Genomic DNA, 21,025 nt, shown 5'->3' on the forward strand with positions numbered 1-21,025 from the left:
CACTAAATACCTTGGCAGAACCTAATTACATCTTGCAAACAGTTTCATGTATGTGGAGGAGCTTGGAACCTTATAATTCTTTGTATTTTCTTCAATACCTACCACAAATATCTTGCACATATAGGTCAATGGATGTCCAGTAAAGTTCAATAAAGAAGAAGCACCTTTTATAAGCTAAGAACTTTTATGAGCTCAGTTATTCCTTTAGATCAGCTGCTGGAACCATTTGTCTTTCTCCACAGGTCAACAGTGTTGCCCAGCACAAATGAATTTTACACCTTCTCAAACTCAATAGAGCAAAGATGGAACTTCATTCCCCCTGCAAGCCCTACTGCCCCAGAGAAAAGCAAAAACAACGTGTGACATCTAATTCTTTCTTCACATTCTCATGTCAAATTGCAACTGTTTTCCAGATGCTAACTGGTTTTCATTCTTAAAACTGACAGAAAAGATTCTCATTATTTCTTTCTTTCCTTTTTTTTGGGGGGAGGAAGGTCAGCCTTGAGCTAACTTCTGATGTCAATCCTCCTCTTTTTGCTGAGCAATATTGGCCCTGGGCTAACATCTGTGCCCATCTTCTTCTACTGTATATGGGATTCCGCCACACCATGGCTTGACAAGAGGTGCATTGGTGCGCGCCTGGGATCTGAACCTGTGAACCCGGGGCTACCACAGCAGAGTGTGCGCAATTAACTGCTGTGCCACCGAGCCGACCCCTCTGTTTATTTCTAAAGCTGAAATGTCTAAATCGTTCTCCAGGCTAGTTGGAGTTTCCATAAAATGAAAATGTACATTCCAGAAAAATCCTTAACTTTCCAGAATAATCCTTAATATATTATGGTAAACACCTTGGCAAAATGTCACTGATTTTCAATGTCAGTGCCTCCACAAGGGTATCCTTGCATTGTGGTCCCTCCCAACCACCTCTCACTTTGCCCCTCCCCAGGCTCATGGGCTCAAAGTGTTTACTGAGCACTAAGAATGATCAGAGTCTGAGGGAGACTTCAAGGATTGTCTGTTTTCTGACCCCAACCATCTCTCTCCATCTCTCCTTTAACCTCTATTTTTCTTACTCTGGTTTCTACTTTAGTTCTTTACTTGTCTTGTGAATTTTTGTTTTGTGGCTTATAATTACCATGTAAATTCATATTACTTTTTGCCTTAGAGTTTAGAAAGAACTTACATTAAACAAGGTTTTTTTCCCAGCTCTTTGATGTGTCTAATACCTTCCAACGCAATTCAAGTGGCTTCTTGTTCTTATATCTCCATCATTATTCCTTCAGAATTATGTTCACCCCACACTTTTGATCTGACCAATGATGCTTTACTCTTTAAACTTTTCTATGCCAAGACTCCCATGAGGAATCCCTCAAGCACCATCAGCTAGGCAACCCCACATTCCTCACATCTGTTTCTGATACCAGCCCTGATATCTGTTCCCCAGCATTGAACCCACCATATATGGGGTTAAATCAAAAAGCACTCATTCCCCCTTCTCTGCTTCTCTAAGTTATATTCACATGTAGATATGGGTTGTTTTACCCTTTGTGTTCCTGAATTCCACAAGACAAATGGAGGTAATAAATTGTTGAAAGCCCAGGTGTCTACAAACTGAAACTCTGACTAATTACCAGTTCTTGTGGTTTGTTACAGGGAGACTGAGATCTCAAAATTATCAAGAAGCTGAAGCTCCCCAACTCCCGCTTCCTGGCGCCGAATCCACCATTCATCACAGGGACAGACAAACAGAGGACACCTGCAGCTCCCCTAACTCAGCTAAACGCAGGCTGATGGGAGGACGCTGAACTGCAAAGCCGCAGCTCCCCTCCCCCACCTAAAACCTTGTAAACTGTAATCGTTAATTGGCAGCAGTTGCCGTCCACACCCCAAGGCCAAATTTCTGGTGATGAGAGAAGATTGGTTGATGGAGCCCTAGATCTCCCGCTGTAGATAGAGATGACAGCCGGCTTGGCGCCAGAAGACTGGGATCACTCCTCCAACAAATAATCAGTCACCAAGGATATATTATTTCCCACAGACTTTCCTTTAAAAGCCTCAACTCCTAATGCCTCAGGAGGACTGTGGATTTTGGGGCATGTGCCCACTACAGCCTCATTTTGCTGGCAAAATTAAACCACTTTTCTTTTCCTCGGTCCCTGGTCATTGCGTTCATTGATTCGGTTACGGTGACAGGGTCCTGGGTTTTTCTGGCTACATTTCCTTGATTTGTTCCTAAATAAAGATGTTTCTGAAACTAATATAAATTGTACCAACTGGTCATTGTATAAAAATCACTATCACAGATATTTTAAAGAGAACAAATGGAAAAGAATATTAAATTCTTCAGATAACTTTGCAATCAAATGAGGCATTGAGGGGAGCAGGGGGCACTGATTAGACCAGGATCCTAAGAGAAGAATTTTAAGTCAATTTCAAATGAGGTTAAAACTGGAATGAGCAAGTATATTACCAGTTATCTGAAATCATAAGCATTTCTCTGACCTTTGAGAATTTATTTGCATATAAACTGTACCACATGTGGGGTAAGAGTGCTGATATTGTTTAATTTCTTTTTATTATTCAGCACTTGGTAATAGATGTGGCTATTCACAATTAATAAATATAATGTGGAGAGACTCAACTTTCAACTGCCTGATATTATCAATTCTTACATAAAGCTAGAGTTTTAAAGATCAAATTTCATTCTAGTTACCTCTCAACTAGTCCACTTATGTCAGAAAGATGTTGAGTTTTAGGAAAATACTTCAAAACACAAATTTTATATGTAATTTCAAAAGCAAAAAATTAGTTAAAAACTGGGTGGTAACCAGTTTTGCTACCATATATTAATATTTAGCATGGGAGCAAACATTTTTAGAGAATATAATTGATATTTGCCTGTTTGTATATTGTAGAATGTTAAAGGAGTTACAGTTTTAATAGTATTTCAAATACCAGAGAATAAAAAACAGAATTGTGTCAGTTTTATGAAATAGTTTTTTAGACATAGCAGATTTTCAGAGCACATTATTTGAAAATAAAACAATCAGTTAGTGAGGTTTAAGCAATGTGGTTTTATTTTAAACTTGCTCATTCTATAGGAGCATCAATAAAAGCCCTCCAGGAGTAGGTGACCCTCTTTCTTCCTCATGAGCACCAGCTGTATTTTCTTTAAGCATCAAACTCTCCGGCAACACCACAACCCTCAACTCCGTTTAGTTGAGAAAATTCTTTATGAGTCATGTGTTTTTTCTAGGGGTATGGAGCTCCCAGACTTATTAACTACAGAGAGAGTAAGAGTCAGAACACATTCAACAAACTCCATTGTACTCAGGTGAGAGGGCAGGTGACTGAACGCACATCTGAAGAAGAACTTAGAGGATGCTTTCTGACTCTGCTTCGTGCCTCTGACTAAGCTGTCCTAGACATCCCCGTTACGGCCACGGAAAAACACAGGCAGCCTTGATGGACCGGAAATCCTCCTATGGCCATCATTTGTACAGAGTAAACTGGCTTAAGACCTCTCGTTTCCTGCTGCAGTGGTAATTTACAGACATACAGAACTGCCATCTAGTGACTAAGAAGAAAACAGCAAGGTGCTTTACAAGAAAAGTGAAATTGTGAGTTTTTTAAAGAAGAACAGTGAAGCACTAAAGTTGGTAAAGTTGACACAAGGTGGCACACGAAAGTTATAATGAACCTGAAAAATGTGTAGGTGAACTAATCAGTTGCTCTCTCTGCCTCTAAAACATGTCTTGACATCTGACTCATAAATAATATAGTTTAAATATAGTAGAATAACTTTGGAAATAAACTTCTCATCTCATCTCATCCAATGCTGTTGGCAGGACCTGGTATTAAATAGCCAGACGGTGAGTACCCATGTTGAAGTACCATTTTTATCACGGTGGAGAGAATATGAGGCATAAAACCCAACAGACTGATGTTCAGATCTTCCCTCTTATCCTTGATCAATTTTGTAAACATGGTTTTCTTTATCAGTTAAATATGAATTATAATAGTTACTTTAAAAGATTACTGTAAGAATTGCATGAGATAATACAATAAAGGAACCGGTGCACAGTAGATTGACAGTTAATTCTCCTTCTTTGTCTCTCTTCTATGACACATACACAAATCATCTAAGAAGAGAACCCGCCTATACAATAAACTCATAACAAAGAGTCAATAGCTCCAGAAGTAAGGAACATCATTGTCGAGTGCTTAACCTCAACTGCTTCCAAATACTGTTAACTCTCAATTAGTTTTATGTGTTTTCTGTCTTCCAGACACTTCACTGGCTACAAAGAAAGGAGAAGGTGTGAAATTTAAATTCATCCATTTCACCCTCGAATGGCCAAGCTGTAATATCAGGTGTTTTAAATCACCTAGTTCATCAGGTTTTCTGCTTATTACTGTATATTTTACCACGGTTCATAGCCCGAGAAAAATAGAAAATCATCACAATTTTACACACGTGAATATATATCTTGACTATTACAGCTGGAATCTTAATATATAATAATAAATATAAAATTATATAATTATATATATAAATTATATAAAATATAATAAATAATATAATAATAATAAATTAACATGTTGTACATGTTTTGTCCTTGTTGATAATATAGAATACTTTTGTCCAGATTTTCTTTGGCATTTTCATATATAATGAAGAACTCAGTAATATATGCCCTGGAGATAAGGATTCAGAAAAATCTAACATACTATCCTAGTCATGCCTCAAAAAAAAAAAAAAAAGCTATAAAAATAATGAGAGGATATTTTGAAGGCACTATTATTCTTATTTCCAGCTTTGTTTCCCTTTACCTCTTTTTAATCTTTCTCCATCTTATTCGCTATTTGCTAATCATCTCACAGTAATTAAGTAACCCTCAGCTGAGTCCACCATGCCTCTTCAAGTGCCCCAGCCTGATGTAGGTCTCAGCTTTGACAAAAAGAAGCTGGGAAAACCTGTTTTGTGGCACTATTCTTAAGAGTATCTTTACTCTTACAATAATAGCTATAGTTTTGAGAGGCACCAATGGATTACAAAATGAAGTACTCGACCAATGTTGTATCCTCATTTTCCCTCCAGGGGAGCACAACTTTCATGTGAAATGCAGGGCTGCTGGTTTATTGTTTTTTCCTTTCAAGATATTTTATTACTTGTAAAACATAATAGGGTTAATAGTGATATGTGAGTAACAATATAAACTTACAAACTGGAAAAACCTGCTATTTTAGTGTCATAATTTTATATACTGTAATAAGCAGTAATACTTTCATAATGTAGTATCTTGATAGATCATAAATTTTTTCCTGGATCATTTTTATGCTAATTCATTTATTAGATTACTAAATTTATACTTTTATGATCTTTATTTTCAATAAATATAATTAAAGGGACATCAGTTGTTCTTGACAAGTGAAAGGTCACAAAACATTTTTGATAATTTTTAAGTTTAAGGAGGATATGTCTGCTTCTTTTTAAAAGAGAAGTCATTTAATATTTGGAAAAGTTTTCAAAAATCATCAAATTCTTTAATTTTACAGAAAGGAATACTACATTCCAGAGAGCCTAAGTACATTTTCACACACTACCCAGAAACAGACCTGGGCCTAGAACTCATGTCTCAGTCGCCTGACTTCTACTGGACCACACTCAAGAGAGCACACCCTCTTCTTACTGGTAATTTCTAATACTAAGTTATTTTCAAAAGCCGAGTTGGGAGAAAGTATAAATAAATTAAACAGATAGTTTTATATAAAAAGTAGCAACTGCTATCCACAATTTCTATCCCATATGAGTGTTTCCTTTCTTGCAGGTTTCCTTTTTTTAATAGTGAGTCCATTTTGGTACAAGAAAAAAAGACATAAAATGTGGCTTCTTTAGTAACAGAAAAAAAAGCTGTGAAAATTAAAAAGACACTAACTAATGTTTCATCTACTAAAGCAACTTAAGAATATTATTTGATTTTAGAAAAGCTCTGAGAGATTTTGTTAAAAATCATATCCTTGTCATTATTAGTCCAACCAAGCACATTTCCACATGACATCTCCTAGAGTGGCCAGTTTTCTGCTGGATCCAGTTGTTGTCAGGTCCAATGTTCTGGCTGGGTAGAGAATGATGCAGCTTCTGAAAAGCATGTGCTCAGTTCCACTTCAAGGTTGATTTCCTCTGCAAAGTCTAAGTGGAAGAAAACATCCCCTTCCACCTGATTGGATTCCCCTGCAGGCTTAGAGAAACAAGGTGGCCTAGCCAGCTGGGCAGACAGGAAGATAAATCAGAGTTTGTCACAATTTTATGACAAATAAGAGAGAAAAGGATTCCACATCCTAACAAGATCTTCTTACTTGTTGAACAACATCTGAACATTTTTTTCGGAGTTTCCAAAATAGCAGATTGAGATTCTATGTTGGAAAGGAAGAAGATAGTCAGTATACTAAAAAATAAATTTTCTCATTTTCTCAATCAGAAAATAGAACTAAATAAAATATATCTTTAGCTATAAGTACCAAAAACATCCAGTTTATCTTCCAGTTATACTTCTGTGTTATGAGAACATGACTGCTTTTCAATATATTTAATATGTACAGTGACTAACACTCATGCCGTTAATTACTTTTGGAATTAGAATAGCCCTATGCCCTTATTGACAGACATCAATCATAATTACTTTTCTCAATTCCTAGTTTCTATTTTGTGCCAGAAAGTACCTGCTGAGACATTCACTTTTTATATTATTCACTTATCGTAAGTCTGTACAATGATAGATGACAACTCAGCCATCTTGAAGGATGGGGTCTCAAATGCCACATCTCACTATTGACAAATCACCTTCTGGTTTGAATGAGAGATGATGAGCACTGTCACCAGAGACATTCGGGAGAAAGGGATTGTGCTCCTTTAGTCTGTCCTTTAGGAGTCTGTGAGACTGCAAATTCTTCATACTGGAAAACCTGAGGGATAACCAAGTCTAGGAATCTTTTTAAAGCTAGGGGACACTTTCTTCTACGTGAAGCTTGCAGCGATGTTTACAAACATAAGAAGAAAAACAAAAAGCCTTCAGGAATCCCCAGTGCTCCATGGATCGGAGTCTGAAAACCACTCGTCTTTTCCATCCTCCACGTTTTACAGATGAGACATAACACAAGCAGTTGGTGGCAACCTGAAGACTAGACTTCATCTCCTGACTGTCACGTCACTCCCACCTCCGACTGCTGTGCAGACCAGACACCTGACAAGATACAGCAGTCACTCCTGGGGATAATTTAGACATTCCCAATTTAGCAACATTTTAGTTGATGTACGTGACAAGGCTATAGAAAAACAAAAGGTATTTACTACCTAAATTGTATAACGTATAGTTAAATGACATTGAAAGTTTTCATTTCACTTACAGCACAATTTTGATGGGCCCAGGGGCCTTCTTTCATCTGCTCACCCTCCCTGACATCTCAAACCTTCTCTGCATTTCTGCTCTTGCTCACTGTGCTCCAGCCACACTGGCTTCTTGCTGCCCACTGACATCCGAGTCACAGTCCCTCCACAGCATCTCTGCAGCCCTGGGACATCTGCATGTCCTCCTGCCCTGTCTCTTCCCTCTGGGCCTTGCTCCAGCCTCCCTGGGCTCTCTAAAGTAGCAACCCACTCATTCCCTAGCTCTCCCCATTGCCTGTCACTTACCTTCTTCATGAAACAGATCATCACATGATAGACTATGTAATTCACTTGTCTGCCTACTTAGCCATTATCTCTCTTACCCAACAAAAACAAACTCTGTGAAGACAGAGATTTTGTAGAAAATTTTTTCCTTAGTGTATCCCAAGCCTGGCATAGAGTAGGTGTTTAAATATTTGTTGAGTAATTGTAGGAGGGAATGAAAGGAGTAATCAGAAGAATGAGCACAGCATGGAAGTAGGTGAAACCATGAAGAGTGGGCATCCTGGGAAGGGAAAGAGGGAGGAAAGATTTTATATCTGGCAACACAGATACCACTGTGCCTTTACTACTTCCTGCATGTCAGCTTGTCGATGTAAATAATCCATAATCAAACTATAAATCAAAATTGGGGTGAGTTTATTATGAGCCAACTTTTGAGGACCGTGGCCCGGGGCCTTCCTTCTCTAAGGAAGGAAGGGCAACAAAGAAGTGGGGTGTACAGAGCAGTTACATACTGTCAAAGAGAAAGTATCACATATGATTGCAATGTCTCTTTTACTATAAGAAGATCCGCCCTGCCAGGTTGCCCTGCCAGAATAGATATAGATGGACACAGCGGGGAGCAGGTCTGCTGTCTCGATGGGCTTGGCTGGTGTCAGGTCTGTTGTCTGGAGCTGGGTGGTCACAGGATGACTGCAGCAATCAAATCCTAGATTAGGGAGAAATGCTTATCCTTAAGGCAATGCCAGTGGCGGGGAAGATGCATCCTTATCTTAAAGGCATTTACTCTTCTCTTTGGGACATGGCAAAGCAGTTACACAATGCAGGCCACAGGCCTTTTTGGAAAAACAAATTCAGGCCGAATTAGCTTTACCCCAAATGGCTTCCTCATATACTCCAATATATCCTATTGCTTGCCATTTATTTATCAAGCTCAAGGTGTGTCTTTCAAACAGAAATGATTAAGAATAACATGAAGTAGTCACTTACCAACAGATGTCACTGTGGCAACAGAATATTAACAAGTGGCCTTCAAATATAACCATTTTCCCAAATACTATATTTCACTGAGTTAATCAAAAAGGGATTCTTCTCTCTTATACTGACAAATCTCCACTCTGAACTTAGCACTAGAGGTAGTCAATTTTGAATAAAGACCTTTAACATCAAAGCCAGCCAATAGATCCTATTAAAGCAAATCCAAACTCTGGAACACTTGTGTTTTCAGTCACATGCAAATCCTCTCAAACTCAAGATAGGGTCCCGGCTTTGTGCAGATTGAGAAAAGCTTCTCTTCCTCTGTTTCTATTCAGAGAGTGCAGGGAAGAGCCCAAAGGGTCTCCTGGTGGAACACGAACAGCTCTTTACATTAGAAATGCAGGCAGTGTTTCCTAGAGTCTTTTCTATAGGCCAAGACATGCTGACTTGCCCAGAGGAGCAAACTTCTGGGCTCCAACAGTAAATAAGACTGTGTGCAGTTTACCACACCAATGAACTACAAAGATGTATCAGGAAATATTTTGAACACCCACACCTAAGCTCTCAGTTTCCCTCTGTCTTATTTCATGACTACCTGAACTGAATTCATTCTCCATCCCCATCCCTTTCGTGATAGTTTTTATTTCCCTGAATCAGCATGTTATAACATCTAAGAGAAATTTATCAATATACTCTCTTCAAAATAGCTAGCTGAAGTATAGGAGTTGTAGAGGGTCAAGATTTTAAGATGAAAGTGATGTACAGAGTAACTGTACTACAAAATAAAAAGAAAATGAATGAGAACAATGAGAGAAGAAGAAAAAAATGATAAGGAGAAGGAATATAATATAGAGTAAAAGTAAGAAAGAGAGAAAAAAGAAGAAAGAAGGTGTAGGAAAGAGAAAGAGTTAGGGGAAGCATGAGAAATGGCAAAAAGGGGCACGAGCAGAGAGAACACATTGTGGGAAATCAAAATTGACCACCCTGAAATATATCACGTTACTTTGATTATTTTCTCTGGCGGACATTTGACCTTCCCCACTAACTGCCTAAGGGAATTTAACTCTGGGTATGGACAGCCTGGCAGGGTCCTCAATAAGGCCATTCTTTTCAATGTTCTGTTTACCAAATATTTACATTTGTAAAGGTATCTCCCTCCATGTACTGGGAAGGGGGGGTATGGCCTTGTCTCTGGAAACTCTTATCAGTACAGAAGGAGAGGTCTTAAATGTACATACTTTTTTTGTGTGTGTGAGGAAGATCAGCCCTGAGCTAACATCCATGTTAATCCTCCTCTTTTTGCTGAGGAAGACCGGCTCTGAGCTAACATCTATTGTCAATCTTCCTCCTTTTTTTCCCCAAAGCCTCAGTAGATAGTTATATGTCATAGTTGCACATCCTTCTAGTTGCTGTATGTGGGACGCGGCCACAGCATGGCTGGACAAGCGGTGCATCGGTGCGCACCTGGGTTCTGAACCTGGGCCGCCAGTAGCGAAGTGCATGCACTTAACCGCTAAGCCACGGGGCCGGCCTTATATACTCTTGATTACTGTGATTTCTGTCTCTCTAACCACATTCTCTATAGGCAGCCCTGTAAAGAATTTTCTGACAAATATTTACATTGCCCTTTCCTTGTGAATTGCATTCTTCCCCTCTGAAATCCGAAAACACTACCTACACCAACATCCTCCTTTGTCTTTAGCTGAAGATGGTATTTAAGATGAGAATCGCTGCCATTGTGTTGAGAAACTCAGTTTCCCTGGTTTCTCCCATGTATACATGTTATTATACTTGGTATTATTTTCTCCTGCTAACCTGTCTTTTAATTATTTGGCCAGCCAGAAGAACCTTAAGGAAAAGGGAAGAGGGGGCTCCTCCCTCTTCCCCGACAACACCATGCTCAGAGAAAATGACAACTCAACTGGCTTCTGAACAGGGCTCAGGTCTAGAGTCCCTGGGCTGCATTTGAGAACTCCACTCAGTTCCAACATCTTGAGAATGACCACGCTTCATCCAAGCTCTGATGGCACTGCTTATCAGTGCTCTCCTCTCCCAGTACCTGCTGGAGCTTTAGGAACTGCCTCTCTCATCTCTGGGACTGACAGAGTCCCCATTAAATATTCATCAACTGGGATGGTTGCTTTGAAAGAGTAACTCAGAGAGAGCTCTCTCAAGGGTACATTTAAACCTGCCAAATCCTTCACTCACCCTTCTGAAGAATTAAGAAACTAAACAGTTTTTTTTTTTTTAATTACTGTGAAGCAAAGTAGGAGAAAACTTTCCTGGCAAAACTTTAAATGTTCCATTTTTTTTGAAGTTACATCACAAAATTCTGAGCATAATCTAAAATTCTGGGCTCCCCACAGTTCTAAATATGTTTCAGAAATGATCTCTGTATCATCACAAAGTAAGCCTATGCCTTAAAAAACAAAATAAACTTGGATGAGTTTTATCTTGTAGAGAGAGGGCAGCAAGAAAAAGACTAGGATGTGCCTCTCTGCTATGAAGGAAAATAAATAAAATCACACCAAAATATACAAAATACACCTCTAAAACTGAATGAAGCTGTCTCTAAAGAGTTTTACATTTTAAGTAAAAATGCACCTATATGAAATTATACATCAGGTTGACTAAAGTCTAGTCAACTTAATAGAAGAAGAATTCATTAAATTTCATTTAAATAACATGATTTATGATTAACTACATAATAAATGGTAGATATTTTAATTCTGGTATACCATGTCCTCCACCAATGAAGGTGGGGTTGAACCTGTAATTTTCCTGAAAGGGCCCAACCGTATGTTCTGCCTATTTGATCATTTAATAGCATGGATCTGCTCCTCATTGCCAACAAAGGATGTCTACACTCAGGCTTTAGCTTGCATATGTAAGGGGAAATGTGGGCTGAGTTTACAAAAAGAAAAATTGAAGATGGAGCATTATCTTTAGGAGACATGGTCATTCTGTTCAAGAACATTTTCTCCCTTCAAGTGAGAAGCTGAGAGAGGGAATGCTGTCAGCCTCTTCCTTGGCCCCTTATAGAATTCTGCATTGCCTCAACCGAACGTGTCCTAAAGTGTTTGAACTAAACTTGAAAATGAGCTGATGACACTGTATTTGCATTACGTCACACAGAATCTCTTTCATTAGGCACCATTCAAAACACTTTTTTGGGACATTAGAGGCCAGAAAAGTTTTGCTTCTCTGAGAGACTGTTGCTTTTAATCTCATGGACATGAGATGATAGAGAATTGTTCCCATTTCCCTTTCTACTTTAAACCTGAGGGATACATTTCCAACTACTTTTAAAAACTGCAGGTCCTCGGGCCAGCCCCATGGCTTAGTGGTTAAGTGCCCAAGCTCTGCTACTGTCAGCCTGGGTTCGGATCCCAGGCACGCACCGACGAACTGCTTCTCTGGCCAAGCTGAGGCTGCATCCCACATAAAGCAACTAGAAAGATGTGCAACTATGACATACAACTATCTGCTGAGGCTTTGGCGGAAAAAAAGGAAGAGGATTGGTGACGGATGTTAGCTCAGGGCCAGTCTTCCTCAGCAAAAAAAGGAGGAGAGGTATGGATTTTAGCTCAGGGTTGATCTTCCTCACACACACACACACAAAAAAAATTAAAACATTAAAAAAAAAAAACTGCAGGTCCTTCTGAAACACATTTCAGTGCACTGGCTTATTTCAGCTTCATTTCATTGTTCCATCCTAAATTCCTTTAGGTTTGATCTATTTTCCATTGTAATCCTTTTGTATACCTAGATATTTAAAAGCTGCTCAAATCTATATTGGAGAAAAGTTGGATTACAATTCTTTCAGCCAGCATGTAAACACAATTTTTAGGGTTTCTACACAAAAAGTTTCTGCCATGTTTCTACCAGCTCTCCTTCCATATATTTTCCTCCAGGATTTCCTGTGACAAAATAGCCTTTCTAAAAGCCAGTCCTCTGTTCACTCTCTTGGCCAGTCACATGTTCATAGAAAGATAAAGCACTGGATTTTTCAAAGATGCAACAAGAATGATCAAGTCCTGAGTCACACCTAGATATCCTGCTCCTGTTCTCCATGAATTTTAAAACTGAAGTTAATTATCTCTTTCATTTTATCTAAATCTATTGAGTAACCTTGGCATTGAGCCCCTAAACTTGTCCACAGCCTGCTTCAGCAGACACAAAACTCTCTCTCAAATGCTTGCATTCGTGTGCTGGGTAGGTATTTTATTTATTTAGATCTTATTCCACAAAAGATCTTCATTGATTCACTCAAATACTTAAGTATATACTATGTGCCCAAAGGTCTTGAAATGTTGGGGGTCTGCAAGGAAGACAGATATGTATAAACAGATAAATTACATTACAGAAATAATTTGAACTAAAGAGATATGTATAAAATGCAAGGGGACTCTAGGAAAAAGAACCACCAGGGGTTGAACCACAACCAAGATATACAGCTAAGTACTGGGGATTTGAGGGAAAAAAAAACCGCCATGGGGGGTGGACAGGGTTTGTACCATATAAGTAAAGGAAAACAAAGAGCGAGAAGATAAAGACAAAAGAAGATAAATGCAAAGGTTTTCTTCTTCTTAATGTTTCTGCCACCAACTTTAGGAACACACTGCTTGTTGGTGTCCTTTCTAGCCAGTCTCATCCTTCAGCCAGCTCCTATAGACTTCAAAAATTCCATTGTAACAAGCTGGGCTCCTCCATGGAGACAATGCCAACTATGTAGAGAGCCAGGAGGGGAGAAAAAGATTCACAGGAATCTGCAGCCCTTCTGCCGCTCACTGGTGGGGAGGGGCACTGAGGCTTCACTTTGGCCTCTGTCTCCAAGTTCACATAAAGGAGGGTCAGTTCCTTCCTTGATATATGAAGGTGGAGAGAAACCTCTCTCACAGACGGGATTATGAAAAAATTAAAGTGAGAGCCATGAAAAAGGCAGAGGAGGTAGCACCATGAATCTGAAGTAACTGGACATGTGAATTAATAAGCAATATAAAGAGCTGAAGAGAAAAACGAAGGCAAAAAACAAGTTCTCAATTTTCTAAGATGGAAATGCAATTCTTTCTTCTTCAAAAAGAGAAAGATTATTGAACCTTTTCCTTTAAAATAAAATTGAAATGGGCCACATGTTGCAAAGAATGGTTTTAACCATGATGTCACTACACAGTAATGTGTAGCAATCAGTTCTTAAGTGCACTGCAAATAGTTCCTTACTTAACAATTATGTTATCAAAGTTTGCAATTGATATATATATATTTTAGTAAATATTAGACTGTGTGCAAATTTGTCACTATATTATTGACAATGTCACTGTTACAACTGAAAGCCTGACTAAGAGGGAGAAGATAGTGTGATCCCAGATTGCTCGATTCACAGCAAGAAAATTTATGTGCCATCAGGTCATTTGGACAAAAGAATGCTATATGGCTGTTGGGTTTATAACAGATCCATTAGAGAAAAACAAGTCACTACAGTAAATTATTTTCTACTTACTTCCATCACCCTCTCCAGGAACACATATTTTAAAATGAGACTCTTTATTATATTAAAAATGACCAGCTCTGGCACTTTGAAAACTACATCAAATAATGAAGAAAAACTAGGTTACAAACATCCTGGTATTAATTCCAACTACCATCTTTTACCAAACTAAATCTCGAATTATCACTAATTAACTTGCAATCTAGTGCTATTCCAATATACAAAATCAACAACATTAATTTAATACAAATTAAAATGTTTCAGAACTTTTTAAAAATTTCTCTAAAATTTTAGAGGATAATATAAATATATCTCTTGGAAAAGTTGAGAAAGATAGAGACACCAGGAAAGGAAAAGGTGAAAATATTACCCTAATCAAAGATGTAAAACACAAGATATGAACAATTGTTAAATAATTCTCTATGAAATTCTTCAATTCTACTATCTCTACACCTGGCTATTTCCTATCAATAATTTGATACATAAACAAATAGAATAGTGTATTTAATGGGATCAATTCTTTTAGTTGTGTGCTTTTCCTTTTAAAACTACTTATGCTTTTATGTGCTTGTTTTATTTTCAGGTGGTGTCACATTAGAACACACTCATCTCTGAAGATTTTTGCATTAAGGAACACTACTTTGGTCCTTGATCAACTGTAATCTGTGTTATGATAAACTCAGAGTCCTACATGTAACGATTCCTACATCCTATCTTCTGTACGTTGTTCATGTGAGGGAGTATAATCCACCAGGTAAACAGTAATAAGTGTTTCAAAAGCATCGGATATTAAAAGAACATGCAGGGTTGGGTGTGGGCCCCCAATTCAGCACCTTAGTGCAAAGAAGAAAGGAATAAATGTATCCCTACAAGGACTGGGATAAAAACAGGAGATTAAGAGCACGAGGCACCAACTGCAGGCCTTTAAGCAGGGACCAGGAAGAAAACTGTTGACACTGTGGATAATGGTTGGTTTTACAGGCAACTCACGAGGATGATAAGGACGTGAAATAATGATAATTATGATAATAGCATCAAACAGTTCTTCTGAGCCAGGGACTACACTCTGAATGTTAATTCTGCGCTTGAACATACATTAACGCACATAACACTCAAAATATCCAGATGTAGTAGATGTTTTTCTTCTCACAATTTATAAATGAAGAGACTGGGTACACAGGCTAGGAAACTTACCCAGGTTACAAATGGCAGAGCCCAAGCCCAATGTTCTTATGTTAGGCTCTTTTACTACAAGTCCAAGTTAAGTCTCTAATGACTACCTACACTCGCAACTGCCAAGACCGTCGTGCTCCCTCGATGAAGGTAGGCATGGGTGGGGCAGGGACCCAGGTGTGGGAGACTGCCAGATCTCATGTCTGGCACACAGGTTGCCAGACTGCTTCCACCTGTGACGGGGCCCAGCACACGCCCCAGAAAACTTGGCGGCAGGCCCCAGGGCTCTTTGCTCCGGAACTTGTCCCCTTGAAAGGGGCCTGGCAAATGTGGCTGGTTCGGCTGGTCCGGCTGGTTGGCCAGCCTCCTTTGGACAAAGCAGGCGAGCCAAGCCAGCGTTGCAGTCTGCCCTGGGTGTGGCACCTGGGCCCTCAGACACAGGGTCTCACAGGTGCCCTCCATCGTGCATTTCTCCCTGGAGCTGTGGCCTGGGCACTAGGAAGGCCAGGCCTTGCCAACTCAAGAGAAGAGACTAGGACCTGTCGCTGGAAGGGATTCCCCAGCATGGACCTGGCTCCCTAGTCCTGTAGCCTGCTGGGGCCACACTCACTGCTTTGCTGTATGCCTGTCTCAGCCCTTCTGACTCCACAGAGCCTTTCCTCTATCTGGTTGGAGTCAAAAAGTGCGTGCGTGGGGTGAGGCCATGGTTCTGTCTTTCCAGGAAGAAATGAGGCCTGGGTCGAAGCAGCTGGCCAAGGCAGAACCTTGACCTCGCACCCCAGTCCACCTTTGGCCATCAGGGCCAGACCACCGCTTCCAAAGAAGGGAAGCAGCCTGCGAGCTGAGTGGAAGTGGGGGATGGGAGAGAGACAACACCTGAAGCCAAGTCAAGAATGGCTGTGCACCTTCTTCACCTGCACCTGGCAGGCATGAGGGAATGCCCAAGCTGGTCAGAGTCTCGCAGATGGGGGGAGCCTTCACTAAGGACCCCCAAGGCCCACCATAGGCCCCAGTGGCCACGCATGCACCCTTGGCCTGACAGGTTGAACCCAAGCACACAGGGCCCCAGGAGGGGCCAGAGAAAGAAAGGCCCATGGGAGAGGTAGGCAAGGTGCGCAGGGCATGCCCCCCTCCTCTTGTCAGGTCCCTGAGACAGACAGAGAGAGAGAGACACAGAGAGAGAGAAACACAGAGAGAGAGAGATAGAGAGAGAGAAATCCCAGACCATTAGTCTCTGCCGCCACCGCTGGTGACATCTCATATACCATACCACTTCCCCCACCACCCCCACGCCCTCACCCATTCCAACCCCACCACAGAGAGGCCGGTTCCTGATTCTCTCCATTCTGGCCCTTCTGGACCTGACCCCAGTGCTGGGCAAAGGGTTCAGAGAAACATTTACATGTCACTCTCCGTGGGAATTGTCTTCTTCCCCTCTCAAATCCCAAAACCTAACCCCCAACATCCTCCTTTGTCTTTAGTGGAAAATAGGATTCAACAGGACAATCTCTGCTACTGTGCTGAGAGATTCAGTTTCCTGGGATTCTCCCATGTACACAAGTTCTTAAGCTTGGTACTATTTTCTCCAGCTAACCTGACTTGTTAATGATTTGGCCAGTCATAAGAACCTTAAGGGAAAGTGCAGAGGGGGATTCTCTCTCTGCTCCCGACAGCCCTGAGCTGGCTTGGTCCCTGAGACCTGGCCAGGGGTAGCCCATCCCCAGGCGCCCTCTCCTGGGGCATCCCAGGAAATGCTCAGCACCAGCCCCACCACATTCGCCACTGCCAAGTCCGTCTTCCTCCCTTGGGAGGCCTGGGCAGGAATGGAACTCGGGTGTGGTAGGGCGCCAGATCTCAGGTCTGGCACACCGGTTGCCAGGCTGCTTCTTCCTCTGACGGGGCCCAGAACAAGCCCCAGAAAACTTGGCGGCAGGCCCCAGGGCTCTTTGCTCCAGAACTTGTCCCCTTGAAAGGGGCCTGGCACACGTGGCTGGTTCAGCTTGTTGGCCAGACTCCTTTGGACAAAGCAGACGAGCCGAGACAGCCTTGCAGTCTGCCCTGGGTATGGCACCTGGGCCCTCAGGCACAGGGATTCATGTGTGCCCTCCATCATGGATTTCTCCCCAGAGCCGTGGCCTGGGCATTAAGAAGGCCAGGCCTTGCTGACTCCAGAGAAGAGGCTGGGACCTGTCATCAGAAGGGCTTGTCTAGTGTGGCCCCGGCTCCCTAGGCCTGTAGCCTGCTGGGGCCACACTCACTGCTTTGTCCTATGCCTGTCTCGGCCTTTCTGACTCCACAGAGCATTTCCTCCACCTGGTTGGAGTTGAAAAGTTCAGGCGTGGGGTGAGGCTGTGGTTCTGTCTTTCCAGGAAGAAATGAGGCCCGGGACGAAGCAGCTGGCTGAGGCAAAACCTTGGCCTGGCACCCCAGTCTGCCTTTGGCCACCAGAGCCAGACCACTGCTTCCAAAGAAGGGAAGCACCCTGCGAGCTGAGTGGAAGCGGAGGATGGGAAGGAGACAACACCTGAAGCCAAGTCAAGAACGTTGGTGCACCTTATTCACCTGTACCTGGTGGGCGCAAGAGAGCACCCCAGTCTGTCAGAGCCTGGAGGGCAGGCGGCGCCTTGACTGAGGACCCCCGATGCCTGCCCTAGGCCCCGGCAGCCATATTTGCGCCCTTGGCCTGACAGTTTGAACCCAAGCCTGCAGGGCTCCCGGAGCAGCCAGAGAAAGAAAGGCTCATGGGAGAGGTAGGCGAGGTGGGCAGGACATGCCAACCTCCTCTCCTTAGGTGCCTGAGAGAGAGACAGAGAGACAGACAGACAGAGAGACAGAGAGATCCCTCATCTCTGAGTCGCTGTCACCATGGCTGGTACCAACTCAGATGCCATCCCACTTCCACCCACCACCACTGCTGTCTTGGGCCAGCCCCACCACAGAGAGGCCAGTTCCTGGTCACCTCCATGCTGTCCCTTCTGGACCTGAACCCAGTGCAGGGGAAATGGTTCAGACAATTGTTTACATGTCCCACTCCATGATAATTATCTTCTGCCTCTCTCTAATCCCAAAACCCCATCCCCAAAATCCTCCTTTGTTTTTGGGTGAAGATAGGATATAAGAGGAGAATCTCTGCCATTGTGTTTAGAGACTCAGTTTCCCTGGTTTCCCCCATGTACACACGTGCTTAAGCTTGGTATTATTTTCTCCAGATAATCTGATTTGTTAAGCATTTGGCCTGCCATAAGAACCTAAAGGGAAGGGGCAGAGGGTGATTCTCTCTCTGCCCCTGACAGCCCTGAGCTGGGTCAGTCCCGCAGTCCTGGCCAGGGGCAGGCCATCCCCTGGCCCCCTCTCCCGGAGCATCCCAGGAAAGTCTTACTGCCAGTCCTACCTCACTCACCACTGCCAAGACCATCGTCCTCCCTCGAGAGGTCTGGGTTGGACAGGGATGCAGGTGTGGGAGACCAGATCTCAGGTCTGGCACACTGGTTGCCAGGCTGCTTCCTGCTCTGATGGGGCCCAGCACACATCCAAGGAATCTTGGTGCCAGGCCCCAGAGCATTTTCCTCCAGAACTTGTCCACTCAAAAGGGGCATGGACCAGGTGGCTGCTTTGGCTGGTTGGCCAGCCTCCTTTGGAGAAAGCAGGCAAGCCGAGCCAGCCTTGCTGTCGCCATGGGCACTGCACCTGCACCCTCAGGCAGAGGACCTTACGCATGCCCTCCATCATGGATTTCTCCTCAGAGCCATAACCTGGGCACTAGGAAGGCCAGGCCTTCCCAACTCCAGAGAAGAGGCTGGGACCTGATGCTGGAAGGGTGTGCCCAGTGTGGGCTCGGGTCCCTAGGCCTGAGGCCTGCTTGGGCCACACTCATTACATTGCCATATGCCTGTCTCAGCCCTTCGGACTCCACAGAGCCTTTCCTCCACCTGGTTGGAGTCAAAAAGTGCAGGCCTGGGGTGACGCTATGGTTCTGTCTTTCCAGGATGAAATGAGGCCTGGCACAAAACAGCTGGCTGAAACAGAGCCTTGACCTCCCACCCCAGTCTGCCTTTGGCCACCAGGGGCAGACCACCGCTTCCAAAGAAGGGAAGCAGCCAGCCAGTTGAGTGGAAGTGGGGGAATGGAGGAAGCCAAGTAAAGAAGGGCGGCATTCCTTCTTCACCTGAATCTGGCAGGCAAGAAAGAGAGCCCCACCCGGTCAGAGCCTGGCAGTCGGCGGGGCCTCAACTGAGGACTCTTGAGGCCCGCCACAGGTCCCGGTGGCTGCGCATGTACCCTTGGTCTGATGGGTGGAATCCAAGCCCGCAGGGCTCCTGGAGTGGCCTGAGAAAGAAGGGCCCAGGGGAGAGGTAAGTGAGGTGGGCAGGGCATGCCAACCTCCTCTCCTCAGGTCCCTGAGAGAGAAAAAGAGAGAGAGACAGAAAGACAGAGAGAGAGAGAGAGAGATCCCTGATCTCTGAGTCTCTGTCGCCACTGCTGGTGCCAACACACACGCCATCCCAATTCCACCCACCACCCTCACGACCGCCTCGGGGTGAGCCTCACCTGGGCACGGCACCTGCACAGCCACTTCTTCCTTCCAATTAGTAAGGATCAGGTAGTAACTGAACAACATTTGGAACGGGTTCCCAGTTAGGGACTTCAGAGGGAATCACACGTTCCTTTGAGAAGGCACATTCTCATTCCAAGTTCCAAGTCGCTGTCTAGCAACAAGTTTGTATAGGATGGGCAATCATACCAGTGGTGATCTAAACTTGGTATGACACCCATTCCTGGAAATAACTTTGTGCCTGATCTCTCCCCGTTACATCTCGTAAGGATCACACAGTGAAACCAGGTTTACAACATGATGCCATATATGGCACATGAGAAGGATTCTCACATGCCTTTCAGAAGGCAGTGTTCTGATCCTGGCTTGTCAGTGCTGATCAGGGAAGAGGTTTGTATAGGACTGGAAATCCAAAGTGGACCTGAGGCAAACCAGGTCTAGCACACAATCCTGGAAATAACTTCATTCCCCATCTACCTTCCTTCCAGCTAGTATCTCATAATACCTAAACAAATTTTGGTACAGATTCACGTTTTGGGCCTTCACAAAGAATCTCACGTTCCTTTGAGAAGGCAGTATCTGATTCCAAGTTCCAAGTCGCTGTCTAGCAACAAGTTTGCATAGGACTGGCAATCATACCTAGAGCTTAGCTAAACTGGGTATGATGCCCACTCCAGAAAATAACTTTGTACCAGATCCCTCTCCCTTCCATCTTGCAAAGATCATACACTGAAACCAGGTTTAGAACATGATGGCATTTACAGCCCTTGAGAAGGATTTTCACATGACTTTCAGAAGGCAGAGTTCTGAATCAGGCTTGTCAGGTCACGTCTGGGAACAGGTTTGTATAGGACGGGAAATCTAGAGTAGACATAAGCCAAAACATGTCTAGCACTCATTTCTGGAAATAACTTGATGCCCCATCTCACTTCCTTCAATCTAGTAAGGATCACATAGTACCTAAACAAGATTTGGCTCAGAATGCTCTTTGGGGCCTTGAGAAGGATTTGCACGTTCCTTTGAGGAGGCACATTCTGATTCCAAGTTGCAAGTCGCTGTCTAGCAACAAGTTTGTATAGGACTGCAAAACATAGCTAGAGCTGAGTTAAACTGGGTATGACACCCTTTCCTGAAAATGATTTTGTGCCTGATCCCTCTCCCTTCC

General features: G+C 42.9%; 1 long non-coding RNA gene across 1 annotated transcript; it reads left to right on the top strand.

Moving 5' to 3' along the window:
- The first annotated feature begins 227 nt into the window (after positions 1 to 227).
- LOC131398558 (uncharacterized) lies at positions 228 to 2,153 on the top strand. The gene is made up of 2 exons (XR_009216919.1): positions 228 to 357; positions 1,654 to 2,153. It is a non-coding gene; the product is annotated as an uncharacterized LOC131398558 (long non-coding RNA).
- The last annotated feature ends 18,872 nt before the right edge of the window (positions 2,154 to 21,025 follow it).

The sequence above is a fragment of the Diceros bicornis genome, chromosome 35, assembly GCF_020826845.1.
Source record: "Diceros bicornis minor isolate mBicDic1 chromosome 35, mDicBic1.mat.cur, whole genome shotgun sequence".
Classification (NCBI taxonomy): Eukaryota; Metazoa; Chordata; class Mammalia; order Perissodactyla; family Rhinocerotidae; genus Diceros; species Diceros bicornis.